Raw genomic sequence first — 21,072 nt, forward strand, 5'->3', positions numbered from 1 at the left:
GAATGTTTCTAGCCTGCCCCCTTCCCTTACTTCGCAACTTTGTTTTACTGTTTTCTTGTGACTCGGTTCTACCAAGGCACAAGATGGCCGCCAACACTTCCTGGTTTCGAGTGTTGACAGACAGTTGACAGCCAATCAGCATGCAGCTCGCGCTCGTAATTGAACGGATTTCCGTACGTGTGCTGAACTCCGTCTCTAGATATCGGTATGATTTTACTTGCAATTTTCTCAGAAACTACTAAACGGATTTACACCATTTAACAAAAAGCACAATCTGCGAACCGATCTCTACCTCTCTGCCAAATTTCGTGTAATTCCGTTCAGCTGTTCGGGCTGTAGCCCTGGCTAAATGTCCCTATGGAAAATTGCATGGGGAAAATACGTTTTGGAATACCCCTTTTTTCTCGGCCCCCTCTTGACGAATCACCCCCAAACTTTCAGGGAAGGAGCGGAACCGGGCAGGCCATTTTCTTGGAGAAATTCACGAAGATTTGACCGCCCGTAGGTAATATATAATTACATATTTATATATTGAACCAAACGACATTCACTGGATGATGTCATCAGTGATGTCATCAGTGATGTCATTTGAGATGTCATCAGTGATGTTACTCACCATGTCATGCATGATGTAATATGTGACATCAGCAGTGGATTGCGGGTGCATGAGTTATAGTTAGTACAACTAACTATAACGTGGGAATTTCAATGGTCTTGTATGAGTGAAATGTCCAACTAACTATAACACTCTTGAAACCTGTGGTTTTTTCAGTGAATATATATATATATACATATATATATATATATATATATATATATATATACACATATACATATATATACATATACATATACATACATATATATACATATATATATATATATATATATATATGTATATATATATATATATATATATACATATATATATATATATATATATATATATATATACATATATATACATATATATACATATATATATATATATATATATATATATATATATATATCAGGCATTTGATAAAGACAGTGAATGTCGAAACGCGTCATGCCACACGCTTTTAAGAAATAAAGCTGCTTACCTGAATTCCCCTCTGTGTCCCTCCGGTTCTTCCTACTGCAACTAACTATAACACTCTTGCGGGTGCATGAGTTATAGTTAGTACAACTAACTATAACGTGGGAATTTCAATGGTTTTGTATGAGTGAAATGCCCAACTAACTATAACACTCTTGAAACCTGTGGTTTTTTCAGTGAATATATATAGATAAATATATATATATATATATATATATATATATATATATATATATATATATATATATATATATATATACATATATATATATATACATATATATACATATATATATATATATATATATATATATACATATATACATATATATATATATACATATATATACATATATATATACATACATATATACATATATATATATATATACATATATATATATACATACATATATACATATATATATACATATATATATATATATACATATATATATACATATATATATATATATATACATATATATATACATATATATATATATATATATATATATATATATATATACATATATATATATATATATACATATATATATACATATATATATATATATATATATATATATATATATATATATATATATATATATATATATATATATATATATATATATATATATATATATATATATATATGAAAAAGCAGTCCTTGTTCCGTCTATGATCGGCGGAACCCAATAGGTCTGGACCTCCAAAAACCCCTCTCAATGCAGCGAATATCCAACCAAGAAAAAGTCAATCCTCAAGTGAGTTTGCAGGAAGACGATTTATTCAATTAAAGATGACGCGCTTCACTCCACTAGGGAGCTTGTTCACATAGCGCGCTCAGAACACTTTAGGAATATTTATAGTAGCAATAAAGGTGGGACAATACAAAAAAATGTGCACGCCCTCTCTGCTTTTCATGATAAAAATAGTGAACAGATTAACTTAAATGCAGTGCAAAAGTGAAAAAAGACACACTAGTATTTACAACATTGATTTGCAATTCATATACAAATAGTGTGATCAAAAAAATATATATATAGTCATTCAGACAGGATTCGAAATACATCACTGAAAAATATAATCAAATAGATAAATAATTTTTCAAAGAATAATTTTTTCAATGTGAAAAAACTAGAGATTGCTTTCAAAAAAATAATAACGATATAGTGCCAGAAAATAGAAAGAATCACAAGTATTCACAGTAATTGAATGAGAAACACAATACCTATGTTGCGACATAATGTCTATTGCCAAATTTCATCAATGATCACATTATGGTGTTAACAATAAAATGCACTGTCTGCTCAAAAAAATAGCCTAAAAAAGAGAGCTGTAGTGACAAAAGAAGTGTGAAAAAGAACACAACAATAAAGATTGAAATGTTGTTAATCCATGACATAAAAATATAAACAAAGAGCACACAGCAAAAAAGATGACAAGTGATGACAGACTTGTTCCATTCTGATAGAATACAGTGTGGAAATAGCAAAACGAATCACATTGTTCCCATAAACTGTTTCCACAATGTTGTATAGTGTAAGTAATCACCAGCCGGTGACTATAACTATGCTGTCTCATCCCAGCGGCCAACCAAGATGTGAAGACTTGATGGTATTAGATAATCATAGAGAACACCATTAGGATTTTTAAGGACTAGAAATGAAGCAACAGGAAGGCCAGTTTATAAAAAATTGCTCTGGTCTTCCGTTAGATTAAGACCGTTAGGGGCCTTAGTGTCTAAGGACAATATGATATGTGATTCTTTCTGCCGCAGTAGCTTCAAGCGGTCCCCACCCCGACTGGGCTGAGGTACCGAACATAAAACAGTATACTCAAAATCTTTGAGTTTTTTATCATGTACCGACCGAAAATGTCTGCCTACAGGGTAATTGTTGTCACTGTTAACAATTGCAAGAATGTGCTGAAGAATTCGTTGATATACAGGGAGCTTAGTGCTCCCAATGTACTCAAGATTACAAGTACATTTCAATTTATACACAACAAATTCAGACCTGCAGGTGAGATATTCACGAATGGGTATTGGTGTTGTACTGAAAGCTGTAACATAATGTGTACTGTTTTTTGGGAAGGTGCAAGCACGGCAGGAGGTGCATTTAAAGAATCCTGTTCTGTTCACAAGATTCTTTTTAGGTGGACTCTCTGGCATCGGCCTGTAGAGTGCATCGCACATGGAAGGCGCCCTTCTGAATGTTACAGTCGGTGTGTTAGACAGTAATGGTCCAAGGATGACATCAGTCGAAATTATGGGCCATTCTGTGCAAATGGTGCGTCTGATCTTGCGCTCCTGTGTACTGAAGTTGGTTATGAGTCTCACAGTGCATTCAGAAGTAGGAATTTTAAGAACCTTAGGTGCAAGGAGTGTCACACGATCAACTGAGCATGCTTTCTGAAGGGCTTGTTCTAAAATGTGATTAGAATAGCCTCTATTGAGGAAGCGCTGTCAGACAGTTGACAGCCAATTAGCATGCAGCTGGTGCTCATAATTCTACAGATTTCCATACGCGTACACCATGATTTTTCTTTAAAAAAATATTGAGCCTACACATCCATGTACGACCCCCTGAGCAAGACTAGAGGGTCAGAATGTTTCTAGCCTGCCCCCTTCCTTTACTTCGCAACTTTGTTTTACTGATTTCTTGTGACTCGGCTCTACCGAGGCACAAGATGGCCGTCAACACTTCCTGGTTTCGAGTGTTGACAGACAGTTGACAGCCAATCAGCATGCAGCTCGCGCTCGTAATTGAACAGATTTCCGTACGTGTGCTGAACTCCGTCTCTAGTTATCGCTATGATTTTACTTGCAATTTTCTCAGAAACTACTAAACGGATTTACACCATTTAACAAAAAGCACAATCTGCGAACCGAACTCTACCGCTCTGCCAAATTTCGTGTAATTCCATTCAGCCGTTCGGGCTGTAGCCCTGGCTAAAGGTCCCTATAGAAAATTGCATGGGGAAAACACGTTTTGGAATACCCCTTTTTTCTCGGCCCCCGCTTGACGAATCACCCCCAAACTTTCAGGGAAGGAGCGGAACCAAGCAGGCCATTTTCTTGGAGAAATTCACGAAGATTTGACCGCCCGTAGGTAATATATAATTACATATTTATATATTGAACCAAACGACATTCACTGGATGATGTCATCAGTGATGTCATCAGTGATGTCATTTGAGATGTCATCAGTGATGTTACTCACCATGTCATGCATGATGTAAAATGTGACATCAGCAGTGGATTGCGGGTGCATGAGTTATAGTTAGTACAACTAACTATAACGTGGGAATTTCAATGGTCTTGTATGAGTGAAATGTCCAACTAACTATCTTGAAACCTGTGGTTTTTTCAGTGAATATATATACATATATATATATATATATATATATATATATATATATATATATATATATATATATAGCAGGCATTTGATAAAGACAGTGAATGTCGAAACGCGTCATGCCACACGCTCTTAAGAAATAAAGCTGCTTACCTGAATTCCCCTCTGTGTCCCTCCGGTTCTTCCTACTGCAAGAATCTTTTGTGGCATATCATGCGCGCTGGCCCCGAGCGCGCTGGAGGAGACCCGCCCCATCAAGTGGACAGAGTCACAAGGGCAGCTTCGGCTATTTTCGTTTCTCCAGGGTACTGGATTTACTCTGTTCCACCGCATCCAGAGCCAGCACAGCTGCCGCTGCACAACAGCAGTCCGTGACTGCATGGAGGAGTCTAGGGTCACTGCACCCGTGATTTCAGGTCGGCTGGATTCAGGAACAATGCGGTTAAGGCGTTATGGGGACACAGGAGAGAAGCTTTCTTTCTACTTCTACACTTTCCAGCATACATGAGCCACGTTTTTAATTTTCTCCAGGACCCAGGAAGGGACATATGGAAACTGAGAGGAGACGCTTGCCCAGCATACCGCATGAGGTGCATGCTGGGACCTGTAGTTTGCCAACGCAGCTACATTGGAACTGTGGACTCTGACTCAGCCCACCTGGAGGCGCCACCAATGGCAGAACAGATGGTAACATATCAGGTGTGCTGGCTGGAAGTGTTGCTGTTAGCAGGCATTTGATAAAGACAGTGAATGTCGAAACGCGTCATGCCACACGCTTTTAAGAAATAAAGCTGCTTACCTGAATTCCCCTCTGTGTCCCTCCGGTTCTTCCTACTGCAAGAATCTTTTGTGGCATATATATATATATATATATATATATATATATATATATATATATATATATATATATGTATATTCACTGAAAAAACCCTAGGTTTCATAAACGTTGTAGTTAGGAATTAGCATTTAAAAAACCATGCAAATTCATTGAAAAAACCCTAGTTTTCACACGTTATAGTTAGCTGAACATTTCTCTCATACAAAACCTTTGAAATTCCTCCATTATAGTTAGCTCAGCTAACTATAACTTGCGCGCCCGCAATGCACTCCTGATGACGTCACATATAACATCCCTCATGACATGGTCAGTGACATCACTCATGACATCACTGATGACATCTCAAATGACATCACTGATTACATCACGGATGATATCATCCTTGTGAAAGAATGGCAGACCTTTTTGGCGTAATATAACCTTTGATACCCACCTTCAGAAATAGAAAGTAAAATTTTTAAAAAAATGCAGATACCAATACCACTTCCCAACAACCTATTCAGTAATTCCGCTATCTACATAACTATGCACTCATTCACCAACAGTTCTATATAGTCAGTTATACATGTACTCACTCATCATATGTACTCACATACTTATAAATACTGTTACACACCGGCACTCATCCATACAGTTACTCACACACATACTCACACATGCAAACAAACTATCAAACATCCATTTGTTTGCATATACAGCTATACACACACAACTACACTTACTTTTACAGAAACGTACACATACTTACTCTCTTAACCAATTATTCTTGTTGGTCGTATCGCCCATACGACCAACAAGAATAATTGGTTAGTGACCTGGCTCCTTGACAGAAACTATAAAAAATATACATAGGGGATACACCCCTCCATAGGCACATAAATTAGAATTTTGTGATATCATAAGAATGCCATGTAGGATCCGGTCACGATTTCCCATGAACAAACTCATCAGGATGTACTTAAATGATTAATTGTTTGTTCTTACAATGTTTTTTATATTAAGCGCTTGAGCACTTTATTATTCGCCAGGTTAAACAATTGTAATGTATGTGGATACATATATTCAAAGATGGCCACCGCTTTCATCATCTTTACCATCTTCTATGTCGATGAACAGAGTAATGACTGGTGGGGTTTAAAATGGCGATTAATTTTTAACACAAACTGGCACTGACAAAGCTTGTATAGCGAAACGTGTCTGTCTGGGGTGAGGGGGGGTTTGCAATAAACAATTCACCAAATCGGATACCTGAGTGCTAGCCGTCCTTTCGACTTCATTAAGTTGATACGTGTTGCAATATATATATATATAAAAAAAAAATATATATATATTCCAGGATCTCCATTCCTGTTATTGAGCTCGCCCTGCAGGACCGGGGGCCCCCAGCAAAATGGAGGTGTTTTCTTGTAATACTTATCGAGGGGGCATGGACCGCTCTCCGTTGTTTGCCAGCTGTAAGGACTTCCGCGGCAATATGGCTATCACGGAGTGAAAGGGAGATGAGAGAGGCAGATTCCTCTCTCGGGTAACATCGCAGAAGCCACACCAATAACGTCGTTGCACAGTATCCTGCACTCGCAGTATGTAACAAAGGATGCATCGCCAATGAATAACACTGCAAGTATGAAAAATATCACGCTATTAAGCAAAGATGAAAATTTCATGGCATATTCACAATGACTGTGGTGGTGCATTCTGGGGCCAGTAGGACTATATTGCTGGCATGTGACCACTAGGAGTACATTAACGCTCACCTGTGATCAAGGCGTGAGGACGCCGAAACGCGTAAGGACTTTGAGCGCGCACTGCCAATGACGTGACGAATAAAAGTCAGTTGCTTCCTAAGTTCGATGTTGGGCTCTTTTTGTGCAAGTGGCTAAACCGCATGGTTCCAGGATCTCCATTCCTGTTATTGAGCTCGCCCTGCAGGACCGGGGGCCCCCAGCAAAATGGAGGTGTTTTCTCGTAATACTTATCGAGGGGGCATGGACCGCTCTCCGTTGTTTGCCAGCTGTAAGGACTTCCGCGGCAATATGGCTATCACGGAGTGAAAGGGAGATGAGAGAGGCAGATTCCTCTCTCGGGTAACATCGCAGAAGCCACACCAATAACGTTGTTGCACAGTATCCTGCACTCGCAGTATGTAACAAAGGATGCATCGCCAATGAATAACACTGCAAGTATGAAAAATATCACGCTATTAAGCAAAGATGAAAATTTCATGGCATATTCACAATGACTGTGGTGGTGCATTCTGGGGCCAGTAGGACTATATTGCTGGCATGTGACCACTAGGAGTACATTAACGCTCACCTGTGATCAAGGCGTGAGGACGCCGAAACGCGTAAGGACTTTGAGCGCGCACTGCCAATGACGTGACGAATAAAAGTCAGTTGCTTCCTAAGTTCGATGTTGGGCTCTTTTTGTGCAAGTGGCTAAACCGCATGGTTCCAGGATCTCCATTCCTGTTATTGAGCTCGCCCTGCAGGACCGGGGGCCCCCAGCAAAATGGAGGTGTTTTCTTGTAATACTTATCGAGGGGGCATGGACCGCTCTCCGTTGTTTGCCAGCTGTAAGGACTTCCGCGGCAATATGGCTATCACGGAGTGAAAGGGAGATGAGAGAGGCAGATTCCTCTCTCGGGTAACATCGCAGAAGCCACACCAATAACGTCGTTGCACAGTATCCTGCACTCGCAGTATGTAACAAAGGATGCATCGCCAATGAATAACACTGCAAGTATGAAAAATATCACGCTATTAAGCAAAGATGAAAATTTCATGGCATATTCACAATGACTGTGGCGGTGCATTCTGGGGCCAGTAGGACTATATTGCTGGCATGTGACCACTAGGAGTACATTAACGCTCACCTGTGATCAAGGCGTGAGGACGCCGAAACGCGTAAGGACTTTGAGCGCGCACTGCCAATGACGTGACGAATAAAAGTCAGTTGCTTCCTAAGTTCGATGTTGGGCTCTTTTTGTGCAAGTGGCTAAACCGCATGGTTCCAGGATCTCCATTCCTGTTATTGAGCTCGCCCTGCAGGACCGGGGGCCCCCAGCAAAATGGAGGTGTTTTCTTGTAATACTTATCGAGGGGGCATGGACCGCTCTCCGTTGTTTGCCAGCTGTAAGGACTTCCGCGGCAATATGGCTATCACGGAGTGAAAGGGAGATGAGAGAGGCAGATTCCTCTCTCGGGTAACATCGCAGAAGCCACACCAATAACGTCGTTGCACAGTATCCTGCACTCGCAGTATGTAACAAAGGATGCATCGCCAATGAATAACACTGCAAGTATGAAAAATATCACGCTATTAAGCAAAGATGAAAATTTCATGGCATATTCACAATGACTGTGGTGGTGCATTCTGGGGCCAGTAGGACTATATTGCTGGCATGTGACGACTAGGAGTACATTAACGCTCACCTGTGATCAAGGCGTGAGGACGCCGAAACGCGTAAGGACTTTGAGCGCGCACTGCCAATGACGTGACGAATAAAAGTCAGTTGCTTCCTAAGTTCGATGTTGGGCTCTTTTTGTGCAAGTGGCTAAACCGCATGGTTCCAGGATCTCCATTCCTGTTATTGAGCTCGCCCTGCAGGACCGGGGGCCCCCAGCAAAATGGAGGTGTTTTCTTGTAATACTTATCGAGGGGGCATGGACCGCTCTCCGTTGTTTGCCAGCTGTAAGGACTTCCGCGGCAATATGGCTATCACGGAGTGAAAGGGAGATGAGAGAGGCAGATTCCTCTCTCGGGTAACATCGCAGAAGCCACACCAATAACGTCGTTGCACAGTATCCTGCACTCGCAGTATGTAACAAAGGATGCATCGCCAATGAATAACACTGCAAGTATGAAAAATATCACGCTATTAAGCAAAGATGAAAATTTCATGGCATATTCACAATGACTGTGGTGGTGCATTCTGGGGCCAGTAGGACTATATTGCTGGCATGTGACCACTAGGAGTACATTAACGCTCACCTGTGATCAAGGCGTGAGGACGCCGAAACGCGTAAGGACTTTGAGCGCGCACTGCCAATGACGTGACGAATAAAAGTCAGTTGCTTCCTAAGTTCGATGTTGGGCTCTTTTTGTGCAAGTGGCTAAACCGCATGGTTCCAGGATCTCCATTCCTGTTATTGAGCTCGCCCTGCAGGACCGGGGGCCCCCAGCAAAATGGAGGTGTTTTCTTGTAATACTTATCGAGGGGGCATGGACCGCTCTCCGTTGTTTGCCAGCTGTAAGGACTTCCGCGGCAATATGGCTATCACGGAGTGAAAGGGAGATGAGAGAGGCAGATTCCTCTCTCGGGTAACATCGCAGAAGCCACACCTATAACGTCGTTGCACAGTATCCTGCACTCGCAGTATGTAACAAAGGATGCATCGCCAATGAATAACACTGCAAGTATGAAAAATATCACGCTATTAAGCAAAGATGAAAATTTCATGGCATATTCACAATGACTGTGGTGGTGCATTCTGGGGCCAGTAGGACTATATTGCTGGCATGTGACCACTAGGAGTACATTAACGCTCACCTGTGATCAAGGCGTGAGGACGCCGAAACGCGTAAGGACTTTGAGCGCGCACTGCCAATGACGTGACGAATAAAAGTCAGTTGCTTCCTAAGTTCGATGTTGGGCTCTTTTTGTGCAAGTGGCTAAACCGCATGGTTCCAGGATCTCCATTCCTGTTATTGAGCTCGCCCTGCAGGACCGGGGGCCCCCAGCAAAATGGAGGTGTTTTCTTGTAATATATATATATATATATATATATATATATATATATATATTCCAGTACTCTATCCTTCCAGAATCCAATCACCAACCACGGACTCAGATAGACAAACGCGGACCCATTTTTTCGTGCGTTTCTTATTTATTTAAAGTTTTTTTCGCCCCGCATCAGTATGCCGCCATGACGCGTTTCGGTCCGACCTGGACCTTGATCACATGACGCGTTACTCGCGGACCCATGCCAAATTTAAAGTGACAGGTAGCACATGATTGTAAACAGCTGTAACATTGCAAAATGAAACTGAAAAACAGACTATGCAACGTACAAAATATATGGACCAGACTGCTAATGGAATACATAAAAGAAATCCAATAGAATGTACAATTAAAATCCTACATATTTACAGATTATTTCATAAATGTACACCTTCATATTGAATAAAAAAATACATATATACATCTCAATAAAAAAAAATATATATATACATCACTCAGTAAATAAAGACATTTTGAGTGCCAGGTTCCAAAATAATATAAGGAACACTGCTCACATAGTCATAATATATAACAGAATCACTGGTCATATGTTATACGTGATTCTCTACGCAGTCTGTAATATGCTGTTTACATTAATACAGCCCAAGTGGGCGAGCACTTCAACAAAAGTAAGGCAAAAGGATCCTAGAATAGAAAGATCGATATTATCAGATGCCTGAAATGTATAGGCGAGAAATTGTGTGATAACATAACCGTGAATCAGTGAAAAATTCCGAATGAAATCAAAACCAAAGTACTCCATTCGATTACTATAGATAACCATCAGTGTGTTGCGTGAATTAAAAAAAGACAATGCTTAAATACATATTCTAGCGCAGATGTATGTATAGAGAGACATGCAAAGAGGCATTATAGACTTAAATAAATGGAGATTTTGAACCATGCCATAACAGTAACAGTAAAATTATCCAAACAGTTTTTCCAATCTCTTAAGTAATGTAAAGCTGGCCAAAAAAATATAATGCTTTCAGTTATTACAAGGACAGTAAGACTGGTTTTATATGCAAGTGTATAAGTCCTCCGTGGTGTTGAGACCATTTGGGACTTTGGAATTAAGTTCCAAGATGTACCTGGTCTCCAACACCCTCAGGGCACTGTCCCTGTTGCCACCCTTGCGCGATGGAGGTATACAGTCAATGGCAAAGTACTGAAGCAGAGTATTATCACTATCATGCTTAGCTTCAAAATGCCGTGCTACCGGATATGTTTGATCCTTGTTATTGATGGCCCTGAGGTGTTGCAGGATCCTCATGTGCACGGGTAGCTTAGTACTGCCAATGTAACGCAATGCGCAGGGGCATTCCAACACGTAAACAACGTATTCAGTTTTGCACGTGATACGTCGCTTGATTTTAACCGGTTGAGACAAAAATGGAGTGCTATACTCCTTCACATTTTTGGCATGTTTACAGGCTTTACAATGAAAACATTTGAAAAAACCTTTTTGTTTGGAAAGCCAATTGGAGGGGGGTCTGATTTCTGGATTACATTTATCCAAACTGTTTCCCATGGATCTAGCTTTACGAAAAGTTATTTGAGGGGTAGGGTTGTCCCTAAGCAAGTCATTGCCTATGACGGGGTCCTTCAACAGCAAATCCCAATGCCTTCTGAGTATTTTTCTAATGGCCGCCTGTTGTTTGTTATAGGTCACAATAACTCTCACCTTTTTGTTGGCACCACTGGCCATGACTGGGATTTTGGGGGATAAGACACTCTCACGACTCAAAGACTCAGTTTTGTTGATAGCTTTCTCTATAGTCGCAGGTTTATATCCCCTTTGAAGGAACCGCTCTTTACAACTTCTCTGTGCCAGTTTACATTCCTCATTATCACTGCAAATGCGTTTGATCCGCAGCATCTCCCCATAGGGGATGCTATTGATCAAATGCTGGGGATGGTGGCTTGAAGCATGAAGAACAGAGTTTCCAGCCGTAGGCTTGCGATGAAGTCTAGTACATATGTTGTTATTTTTAATATAGACTTCCACATCTAGAAAGACTACAGAAGTTTTACTCAAATTAGCAGTAAACTCTAAGTTCAGTAGATTGTCATTTAACTTGTCAATGAACTCCCTGGCTCTTTCCTCTGACCCCCTCCACAAAATGAAGAGGTCGTCAATATACCTCAGCCATAGGGGGACATGTGCTTTCAAGATGGTTTCATGCTCCCTTTTCAAGACCTGCTCCTCCCACCAGCCCATATGAAGGCAGGCGTAGCTGGGGGAGAAGCAGGTCCCCCTAGCTACCCCCCTTATTTGTTGAAAAATGGTGCTGTTGAAGGTAAAATAGTTATGTTCTAAATATATTTTAACCATATCCACCAACATCTTATTATGGAGAGAAAAGCATGCAGGTCTACGATTAAGATAGTATTCAATCGCCCTGATCCCATCCTTGTGACTGATAGAAGTGTAGAGGGATGCAACATCCATGGTGATTAAGATTAGATCATCAGACCAATTGTTGTCACTGATTTTTCTCAAGAAATCAGAGGTGTCCCTAACATATGATGGTAGTTTGAGCACCCATTCTTGTAAGAAAAAATCTACATATTTGGAGGTGTTCTCAGTTAAACTCCCAATACCCGATATTATGGGCCTGCCAGGGGGGTTTTTCATATTCTTATGCACCTTGGGAAGAAAATATATCGAAGGTACAGTAGGGTAATCATTATGCAAAAAAAGGTATTCATCATTGCTGATTAAACCACTACTTTTCCATGCTAATAATTTGCCATAATAGTCCAACCAAGATGACTTCATGATTTGAAGGTTACTACGCTTGTAACACGAAACATCATTGAGTTGGCTGTAAGCCTCGTCCATATACATTAGTCTAGGCCAGAGGACGATGTTGCCCCCCTTGTCAGAATGTTTTATAACAAGTTCCTCACTGGCCTGTAATTTTTTCATCAGTTCTATGTAGCACCTTTGCTTGCAATTCATTTTGGTGTTACATTGATTAGTGACTCTGTAAAGATCCTTTAAATCCGAGGCAACAAGTTCATGAAAACGATCTAGGTTATCATGCATCATAATTGGCAAAAAAATCGATTTGGGTTTGAATGGAGTTTTAATGGTACAACCAAAATCCATACCTTCCAACCCCAAAGCATCAGTGGGTTCAGTTTGTTCTTCCTGAAGTTGCTATATGTATATATATATATATCCAGCAAAAGAGTTGTTTTCGAATATATTATAAAAAACAAGCTGCAGCCCATGCCATTTCTCCAGTGAAGTTTAATTTGGCACAATCACCCGACGCAGCTTGTTTTTTATAATATATTCGAAAACAACTCTTTTGCTGGATTAACTGGGGTTGGCGATCCCAGCTGTGGCCCGCCGTGACACTGTCGGCGCTGGTGTTGTTTCAGACTTTTGTTTCCGGTTCCGTTAATAAAAGGCCCCTGTGGATTTACCCTCTGTTTGGAGTGCGTCGTTGAAGCTAGGAGGCTTTTTTGGGGGAAATGTTAATGTGCTGCTGCCTCAGCCATGGAGGATCACACCGCCTGGAGTACTGTTAACAGGTCTGTGCGTTGCGAACTGCATTGCAGCGGTTCAATCAGCACGGAGGTGTTTATAACTGGGGAACCGGACAATAGATCTGTGGCCCACTAGAGGGCTTGAAAATATTTAAAACATTGGGAGAATGAAAGATTTGTGAAAATTGGAGCCCCACCGATGGGGAAGAATCAGCACTATGTTTCCCGGTGTGCCACTCACTGGAGAGTGCATGCCAACAAAGGGGAAAAGGTCATGGTGCATTCCGGGTTTTTACTATTTCCCATTCTAAGATTAAGGTGCCAGGTGCACCGAAACGAGTCAGGAAATGTAAATAATTCAGACTTTTGTTTCCGGTTTCGTTAATAAAAGGCCCTTGTGGATTTACCCTCTGTTTGGAGTGCGTCCTTGAAGCTAGGAGGCATATGAACATAAGTTACTTACCTGTAAACTGTGGTTCTCCAGTATTGGTGTCTTTCATAGATTCACATGCTTGAATATTCCCCGTCGTCGAAGTGGGAGTCCCACGGTACATAAAATAGCAGTAATATATGCATGTATATATGAGAAATATTATAAATAAAATATACATACATATAATGCAATAAAAAATGTAAACTTAAAAAAGTACCATAGAACAGAATAGGCCCATTGAAAAGCCCAAGGGAGAATTCACTTTAGTAACTTATAGGAGTCATTATGTGTTGGTCCACTTTCCAGCCAATCAGGCTGTAGCCTCCTCTAGAACCTTCTCCTCAGAAGCCCAAGTCCTCAGATTTTCGTAGCACAAGTAAGTATAAATGCTTGAGGAGAAGAGAGCCTCTGAGGGGAGGATGGGAGGGTCGCATGTGAATCTATGAAAGACACCAATACTGGAGAACCACAGTTTACAGGTAAGTAACTTATGTTCTTCTCCAGTATTAGGGGTGTCTTTCATAGATTCACATGCTTGAATAAGAATAGAAAGCAGTAAAACATACATTAGTCATAAAGGAAGATACAAATTAGTTTAGGCATAACTTATCACTAAATAAGCAATAAAAAACCAAAACATGACAATACCTTTATGACTGGAGGCGGGTAGCAACAGAGGCTCACCTTTATCGGAAAAGATTCCGCAGCACCGCTTGACCCACTGCCGCATCCGCGGCATCTGTTGATTGCAGGCAGTAGTGCTTCGTGAAAGTATGGCTGCTGGACCAAGTAGCAGCTCTGCAGATTTGTCTTAGAGGTACCCCCGCAAAGAGGGCAGCAGAAGTTGACACAGCTCTCGTGGAATGAGCTCGAGCAGGAGCAGGAAGGGGCTTGCCAGCTCGTTGATGACAATAGGATATGGCAGACGATATCCATCTGGTGATAGTCTGTTTAGTTACGGGTTGTCCTTTGCATACTGGGCCATATGCAACCAACAATTGATCAGACTTTCTGAAGGCAGCTGTGCGTTGAATGTAAAATTTAAGACAGCGCTTCACATCCAGAGTGTGTAAGGAACGCTCCGCTGCAGATTGAGGTGCAGGGAAGAAAGTCTTAAGAACAATAGGTTCATTGAGATGAAAGTCACTGGGAACCTTAGGAATAAAACTGGGATTTGTTCTCAAGGTAACAGCCTCGTTGGAAAATTGCAAAAACGGTGGCTGTATAGTAAAGGCTTGAATGTCGCTGACGCGTCTAGAAGAGGTCAGAGCAAGTAACAGAGCCACTTTCCACGTGAGGAACTTCAGATTGGAAGAATGGATGGGCTCGAATGGAGGCAAAAGCAGCTGAGACAAAACTAGGTTGAGTCGCCATGAAGGTGGGGGCCGACGGATTGGAGGGAACATCCTAAAAAGGCCTTTGAAAAACTGTCTTATGATCCTGGAAGAGTACAAAGATGTTATGCCATCATGACGGAAACGAGAGATAGCAACCAGAAAAACCTTAAGGGTGGAGTGAGATAGTCCTGATTTTGCTAGCGACAAAAAGAATGGCAAAATTTGTTCTGGCTGAGCACGCATGGGATCTAGTGATCTAGTGGAACACCAAGCGCAGAAACGCTTCCATTTCAGCTGGTAAGTTTTGACAGTAGATTGTGCTCGAGCATTTGCTAGCACTGTCCTACAATCTTTGTCGATATTCATGTGTGCAAATTCATAGTATTCAGGTTCCAAGCATGAAGTTGAAGGTATGCTGGATCCGGATGGCATATTTGACCCTGATGCATTGTGAGAAGATGTGGCAGAGGATGCAATCGTATCGGTTGTGTCAGAGAGAATAGGAGGAGATCTGAGAACCAAGGACGTCTCGGCCATTTGGGTGCGATCAGGATTATCCGACATGGTTGGAATCTCATTCTGTGCAACAGACGAGGAATGAGCGGTAGAGGAGGGAATGCGTAATTGAAGGCGTTCGACCAATTTATTGAAAAGGCATTCCCACTCGATCCCTTGTGTGGATGCCGGCTCGCAAACCTCAGACATTTCCTGTTCAGAGCAGTTGCAAAGAGATCCAACTGCGGTCGGCCCCACTGCCGGAAGATGTAATCCAACGTTGGTTGGTGGAGTTCCCATTCGTGGTTGTCCGAGAGGGCTCTGCTGAGCGCGTCTGCCAGCACATTGGCCACACCTGGTACATGGATAGCTTGGAGATGTATTTGACGTTGCAGAGCCCAGTCCCATATTTCCTGTGCCAGCTGTGATAGCACGAGAGATCTTGTGCCGCCCTGTTTGTTGATGTAGTGCATGCTGGTGGTATTGTCTGTCTTCACCAACAATGTCTGTCCCTGCACTACCCTTTGAAAGGACTTCAAGGCCAAGAAAATCGCCAGTAGTTCTAAGCGATTTATGTGCCAAGTGCGCTGGGACGCCGTCCATTTGCCTCTCACGGACATTCCGTCGAGATGAGCACCCCAACCTTCTAGGGAGGCGTCTGTCGTCAGTGTCAGTGTTGGTTGTTCGTCTTTGAATGAACGACCTGTTGCTATGTTCGGAGGATGAGACCACCATTCCAAAGCTCTTTGTATGCGGGGCGTCAGAAGAATCTTGTCCTCGAACGACCCTGATACCTGCTTCCACTGGCTGTCGAGCTCTTCTTGAAGGACTCTCATGTGCAGTCTGCAGTTGGGAATCAGTTGGATGCACGAGGAAGCCATGCCGAGGAATGATTTGTACATCCGGACAGAAACGTACTGTCTTGACTGCAGGAACTGAACTTTCTGCAACATTCGGCTCTGACGTTCCTGTGAAACGAACACTTGCCCTAGCCGAGAATCGAGCGAGGCTCCTAGAAAATCTCGTTGTTGAGAAGGGCGAAAGTGTGACTTTAGGCAATTGATGGAGAAACCTAACGTTTCGAACAGGGATATGCAGACTTATGTGTGTTCTTGTGTCAGTTGGAAAGTCCTGGCCTTTATGAGGCAGTCGTCCAGATACGGATAAAACTGGATGTTCTGTAAGCGCAGGTAAGCGGCCACCGGGGCTAGGATCTTGGTAAATACTCTCGGTGCCGATCGAAGGCCGAATGGAAGGACCTTGAATTGATAATGAAATTGGCCGACTGTAAAACGAAGGTATTTCCTGTGCCTGGTGTGAATAGGCACATGGAAATATGCATCTTGAAGGTCTATTGTCGAAAAGAACTCTCCTGGAATGAGGAAATTCAAGATTTGAAGCAGGGTTAGCATCTGAAAAGTTTTTGATGCGATGAACTTGTTCAGGGCCCTCAGATCCAAGATGGGGCGCCACTCTCCTGATTTTTTCTTTACCAGAAAGAAACGGGAGTAGAACCCTCTGCCGCGTTGACATTGCGTACCAATTCTATGGCTCCTTTCCTGATCAAAAGCTGCACCTGGGCCAATAGTTCCTTGAAATGGGGAGAAGGTGGGCCCGAAGGCGGGCGAGCGGGGGGAAATTTCGTAAATTCCAGGGTGTGTCCTTTTGACCCATCGGTCGTTGGTGATGTTCGACCAATTGTAGAAGAATTTCGAGATTCGACCTCCAAGATGCACAATCCTCTCACTGTTTTTTGCTGGTGTTCGCACCACCTCTGTAGTTGGACTTATGCTGGTAAGGTCTGGAGGTGGATGTACGATTTTGAGACTGATAGGATCCTCTTTGTCTGTTGTCGTAAGTGTATCCTCGATATTGGCCCGTGCCTCGAAAAGTAGAGGTTCCTCTTCCTCTACCCCGTGCTCCACGAAATGGCCGCTTTCTGTATTGAAGAGTTGTTAAGGACTTCGCTGTGTCCGTGTCCTTTTTGATGAGTTCCAAAGCATCATCAACGTGCTTACCGAACAGAGACTCGCCATCGTAGGGCAAATCAAGCACTCTGGATTGGACTTCCGGACGGAAAGTTGTTGACTTCAGCCAGCCTTGGCGACGCAAAACTGCAGCACCCGCCAATTGTCGGAAGCCAGTAGAGGCTATATCGACGGCACAGTCGATTATTTCCGTTGAAATCTTTTCTCCCTCGAGAATGATGGCCTGTGCTTCATCTCGGATGGAGTCGGGCATCTGGGGAAGTAGGCCAGCGATCTCGGACCACATTTGACGGTCGTATCGACCCAGAATGGCTAAGGCGTTGGAAGCTCTTACCGTTGTCGCTGCCATTGTGGTAAATTTCTTACCGATTGAGTCCAATTTACGGCCATCCTGATCCGGCGGGGATGTCAGGGGTATGGCTGGATTTCGAGACCTCTTTTGTGCCGCCTGAGTGATCACTGAGTCTGCTTTAGGCTGTGAAACTAAGCAGGCCGGGGAAGTAGGCGGCGCTTTATATTTTTTGTCCAGTCTAGGCAGAACGGCTGGAATGGAGTTAGGGCGTTCCATTAACTTTAGACCCTCTTCCCATATGTGGTCAATAATAGGGATAGTATGAGTTTGACGTTGAGGCAAGTCTTTAAAGTCGTACAAAAAACATTCCGCTTGTTGCGTTTCCAACGTCAAGTGGAATCTCTTTGCTGCACGAACCATAAGGCTGTGGAAACTCGCGATATCCACTGGTGGCGAAGTTCTTGGTGACATTGGTGGAGTAGAGGGTGTCTGTGCCCTATAATTGTCCCAATCCTGCATTTCCTCATCATCAGTGTCATTATCTCCAGTGTTTTGTGGAGTTTGACCCTCATTATCTGTATCAGGAGCAGCACCTAAAGGAGACGTAGGTGTAACAGTCGCCTGAGCTCGAGGCCTAGGTGCTGGAGACTGTGGTTGAGGCACTGGAGGCGGAGGGTGTGGAGCTGGAGGCTGGGCCCGCTGCTCTCGGGGTGCTGGGGAAGGTGGCAGCGATGGTGGAAATCTACGATTGTAGTCATCCAGCATATGTTGCAGGTTTTTCACCATAGACGTAGGAATCTGTGTAAAGCGTTCGTAATTTGGTTGTTGTGAGCTATCCAATGGAAAAAGGACATTCCCATCTTCGACTGTATTATCTGTATACTCATCCTCATCGCTGTAGTCCTGACACTTGATGTGTAATTCCGATGGACTGGTTGCTGGTTGATAAAGTTGATCCACTTCTGAATCATTTCCAGATTCCTCTGCTCCAGATTGAAATAATTTTTCCGGAGGTTGAGATCCACTCCTAATAGGACTTAACTGTATAAGTGGAACAGACTTGAGGGACGAAGTAGAAACCACCTTGAAGGTGGTAGTAGATTGTAGAGGTTGTTGTGTCGTCAACGAGCCCGTCGACGAGAGTTGTATAGCTTTAACACCCTCTAATTGTTTTTTCGTTGGCGCCGCTGCATCCGGCGTAGGAATTTTTGATTTGGTAGACGATGATTTTTTGGTCGTCGACGAGGCCGTCGACGAGGCCGTCGACGAGGCCGTCGACGAGGCCGTCGACGGAATTGCAGTTTTTGCCGTCGACGAGAAGGTCGTCGGTGGAGCAGCCGTCGACGGGGGGTTCATCGTCTGCGTCGATGGTATCGTCGACGGGATTGTCGTCGACGAGGATCCGGTCGTCGACGATGATGCCTTGGTCTTCGTCGACGGGAGACCCGTCGACGGTGGGTGCGTCGACGATGGTCTCTTCGTCGACGGTTTGATTGACGAGATCATAATAATGGATGAGATGGGTCTCACCTCCTGGCTGCTCGTCGACGAGATGATCATCGTCGTGGCAGAACTAGTCGACATGGAAGAAGTAGTCGTCGACGTTGAAGTTGCCAAAACAGACTTCGTAGACGCTGAAGACGTCGACGGACGCGTCGACGAGCCCGTCGACGAGTCAATGCCCGTTTTAGAAACGGAGGGCATGGTTTTGGGTCGAGACGCCAGAGAATCAGGTCCCGAAGGCGCGCCCTGAAGCAAATCCTGGGAGGAGACATCCTTGGAAGATCCCAACTTTCTACTCTTTTTAAGAAAAGGAGAGGGGACTTCAGTCTCAGACCCACGCTTCTGAGAGGTTTTAGAAAACCCAGACGACATACTCTCAACATCTGAAACGATATTACCAGATGATTTCAACTTCTGTAGCCACAGAAGGAGTCGAGCCTCTCTGTCCCTCAATGTTTTAGGAGGAAATTTCCGACAGAGTCTGCAGGTAGAGGCAACATGGTCCGGATAAAGACAGTAAATACACTTACTGTGTGGATCCTCATGAAAAAGGCGCAGTTTCCCACAGGATGGACAAGCCTTGAACAGAGTTTTCTTAGGCGAAGACATTTTGAAGAGACTATGAAGAGAAATATGAAGAAACTAGAAAGAAACTGAGCAGAGCTCAGGGAGACTCCCTTCACACGACGTGCGGTAGAAAATCTGAGGACTTGGGCTTCTGAGGAGAAGGTTCTAGAGGAGGCTACAGCCTGATTGGCTGGAAAGTGGACCAACACATAATGACTCCTATAAGTTACTAAAGTGAATTCTCCCTTGGGCTTTTCAATGGGCCTATTCTGTTCTATGGTACTTTTTTAAGTTTACATTTTTTATTGCATTATATGTATGTATATTTTATTTATAATATTTCTCATATATACATGCATATATTACTGCTATTTTATGTACCGTGGGACTCCCACTTCGACGACGGGGAATATTCAAGCATGTGAATCTATGAAAGACACCCCTAATACTGGAGAAATATATATATATATATATATATATATATATATATATATAATACATGAGAGTATGATTGACATCAAGTGTGTGGAGTGATCTTTCAGCTTCTGAGTCAGGTCATGGAAAACAGACTGGGAGCTTGATTGTCTGTTTGAGGTAGAATGGGGAGAGTACCTTAGGTAAGGACGTAGGGTTGGTTATAAGAACAACTCTGTCACTGTGGAGCTGGAAAAAATGTTCCTGCAGTGAGGGTCAGTAGATCAGTGATACGTCCAAGATACATTATGGCTTACCAGAAAGGTATTGTATTCATTGATTGACAGGGCTCTGTGTTTTGCATAAAGTGCATTTATAGTGATTTTATATATGAATGATTTGATCCGACTGTATATACTTTTTATAAAACATTATCTTAGCTATTCATTTGTCCAACTACGTTAATGTACAA

The sequence above is a fragment of the Lissotriton vulgaris genome, chromosome 7, assembly GCF_964263255.1.
Source record: "Lissotriton vulgaris chromosome 7, aLisVul1.2, whole genome shotgun sequence".
In the NCBI taxonomy this organism is placed as follows: domain Eukaryota; kingdom Metazoa; phylum Chordata; class Amphibia; order Caudata; family Salamandridae; genus Lissotriton; species Lissotriton vulgaris.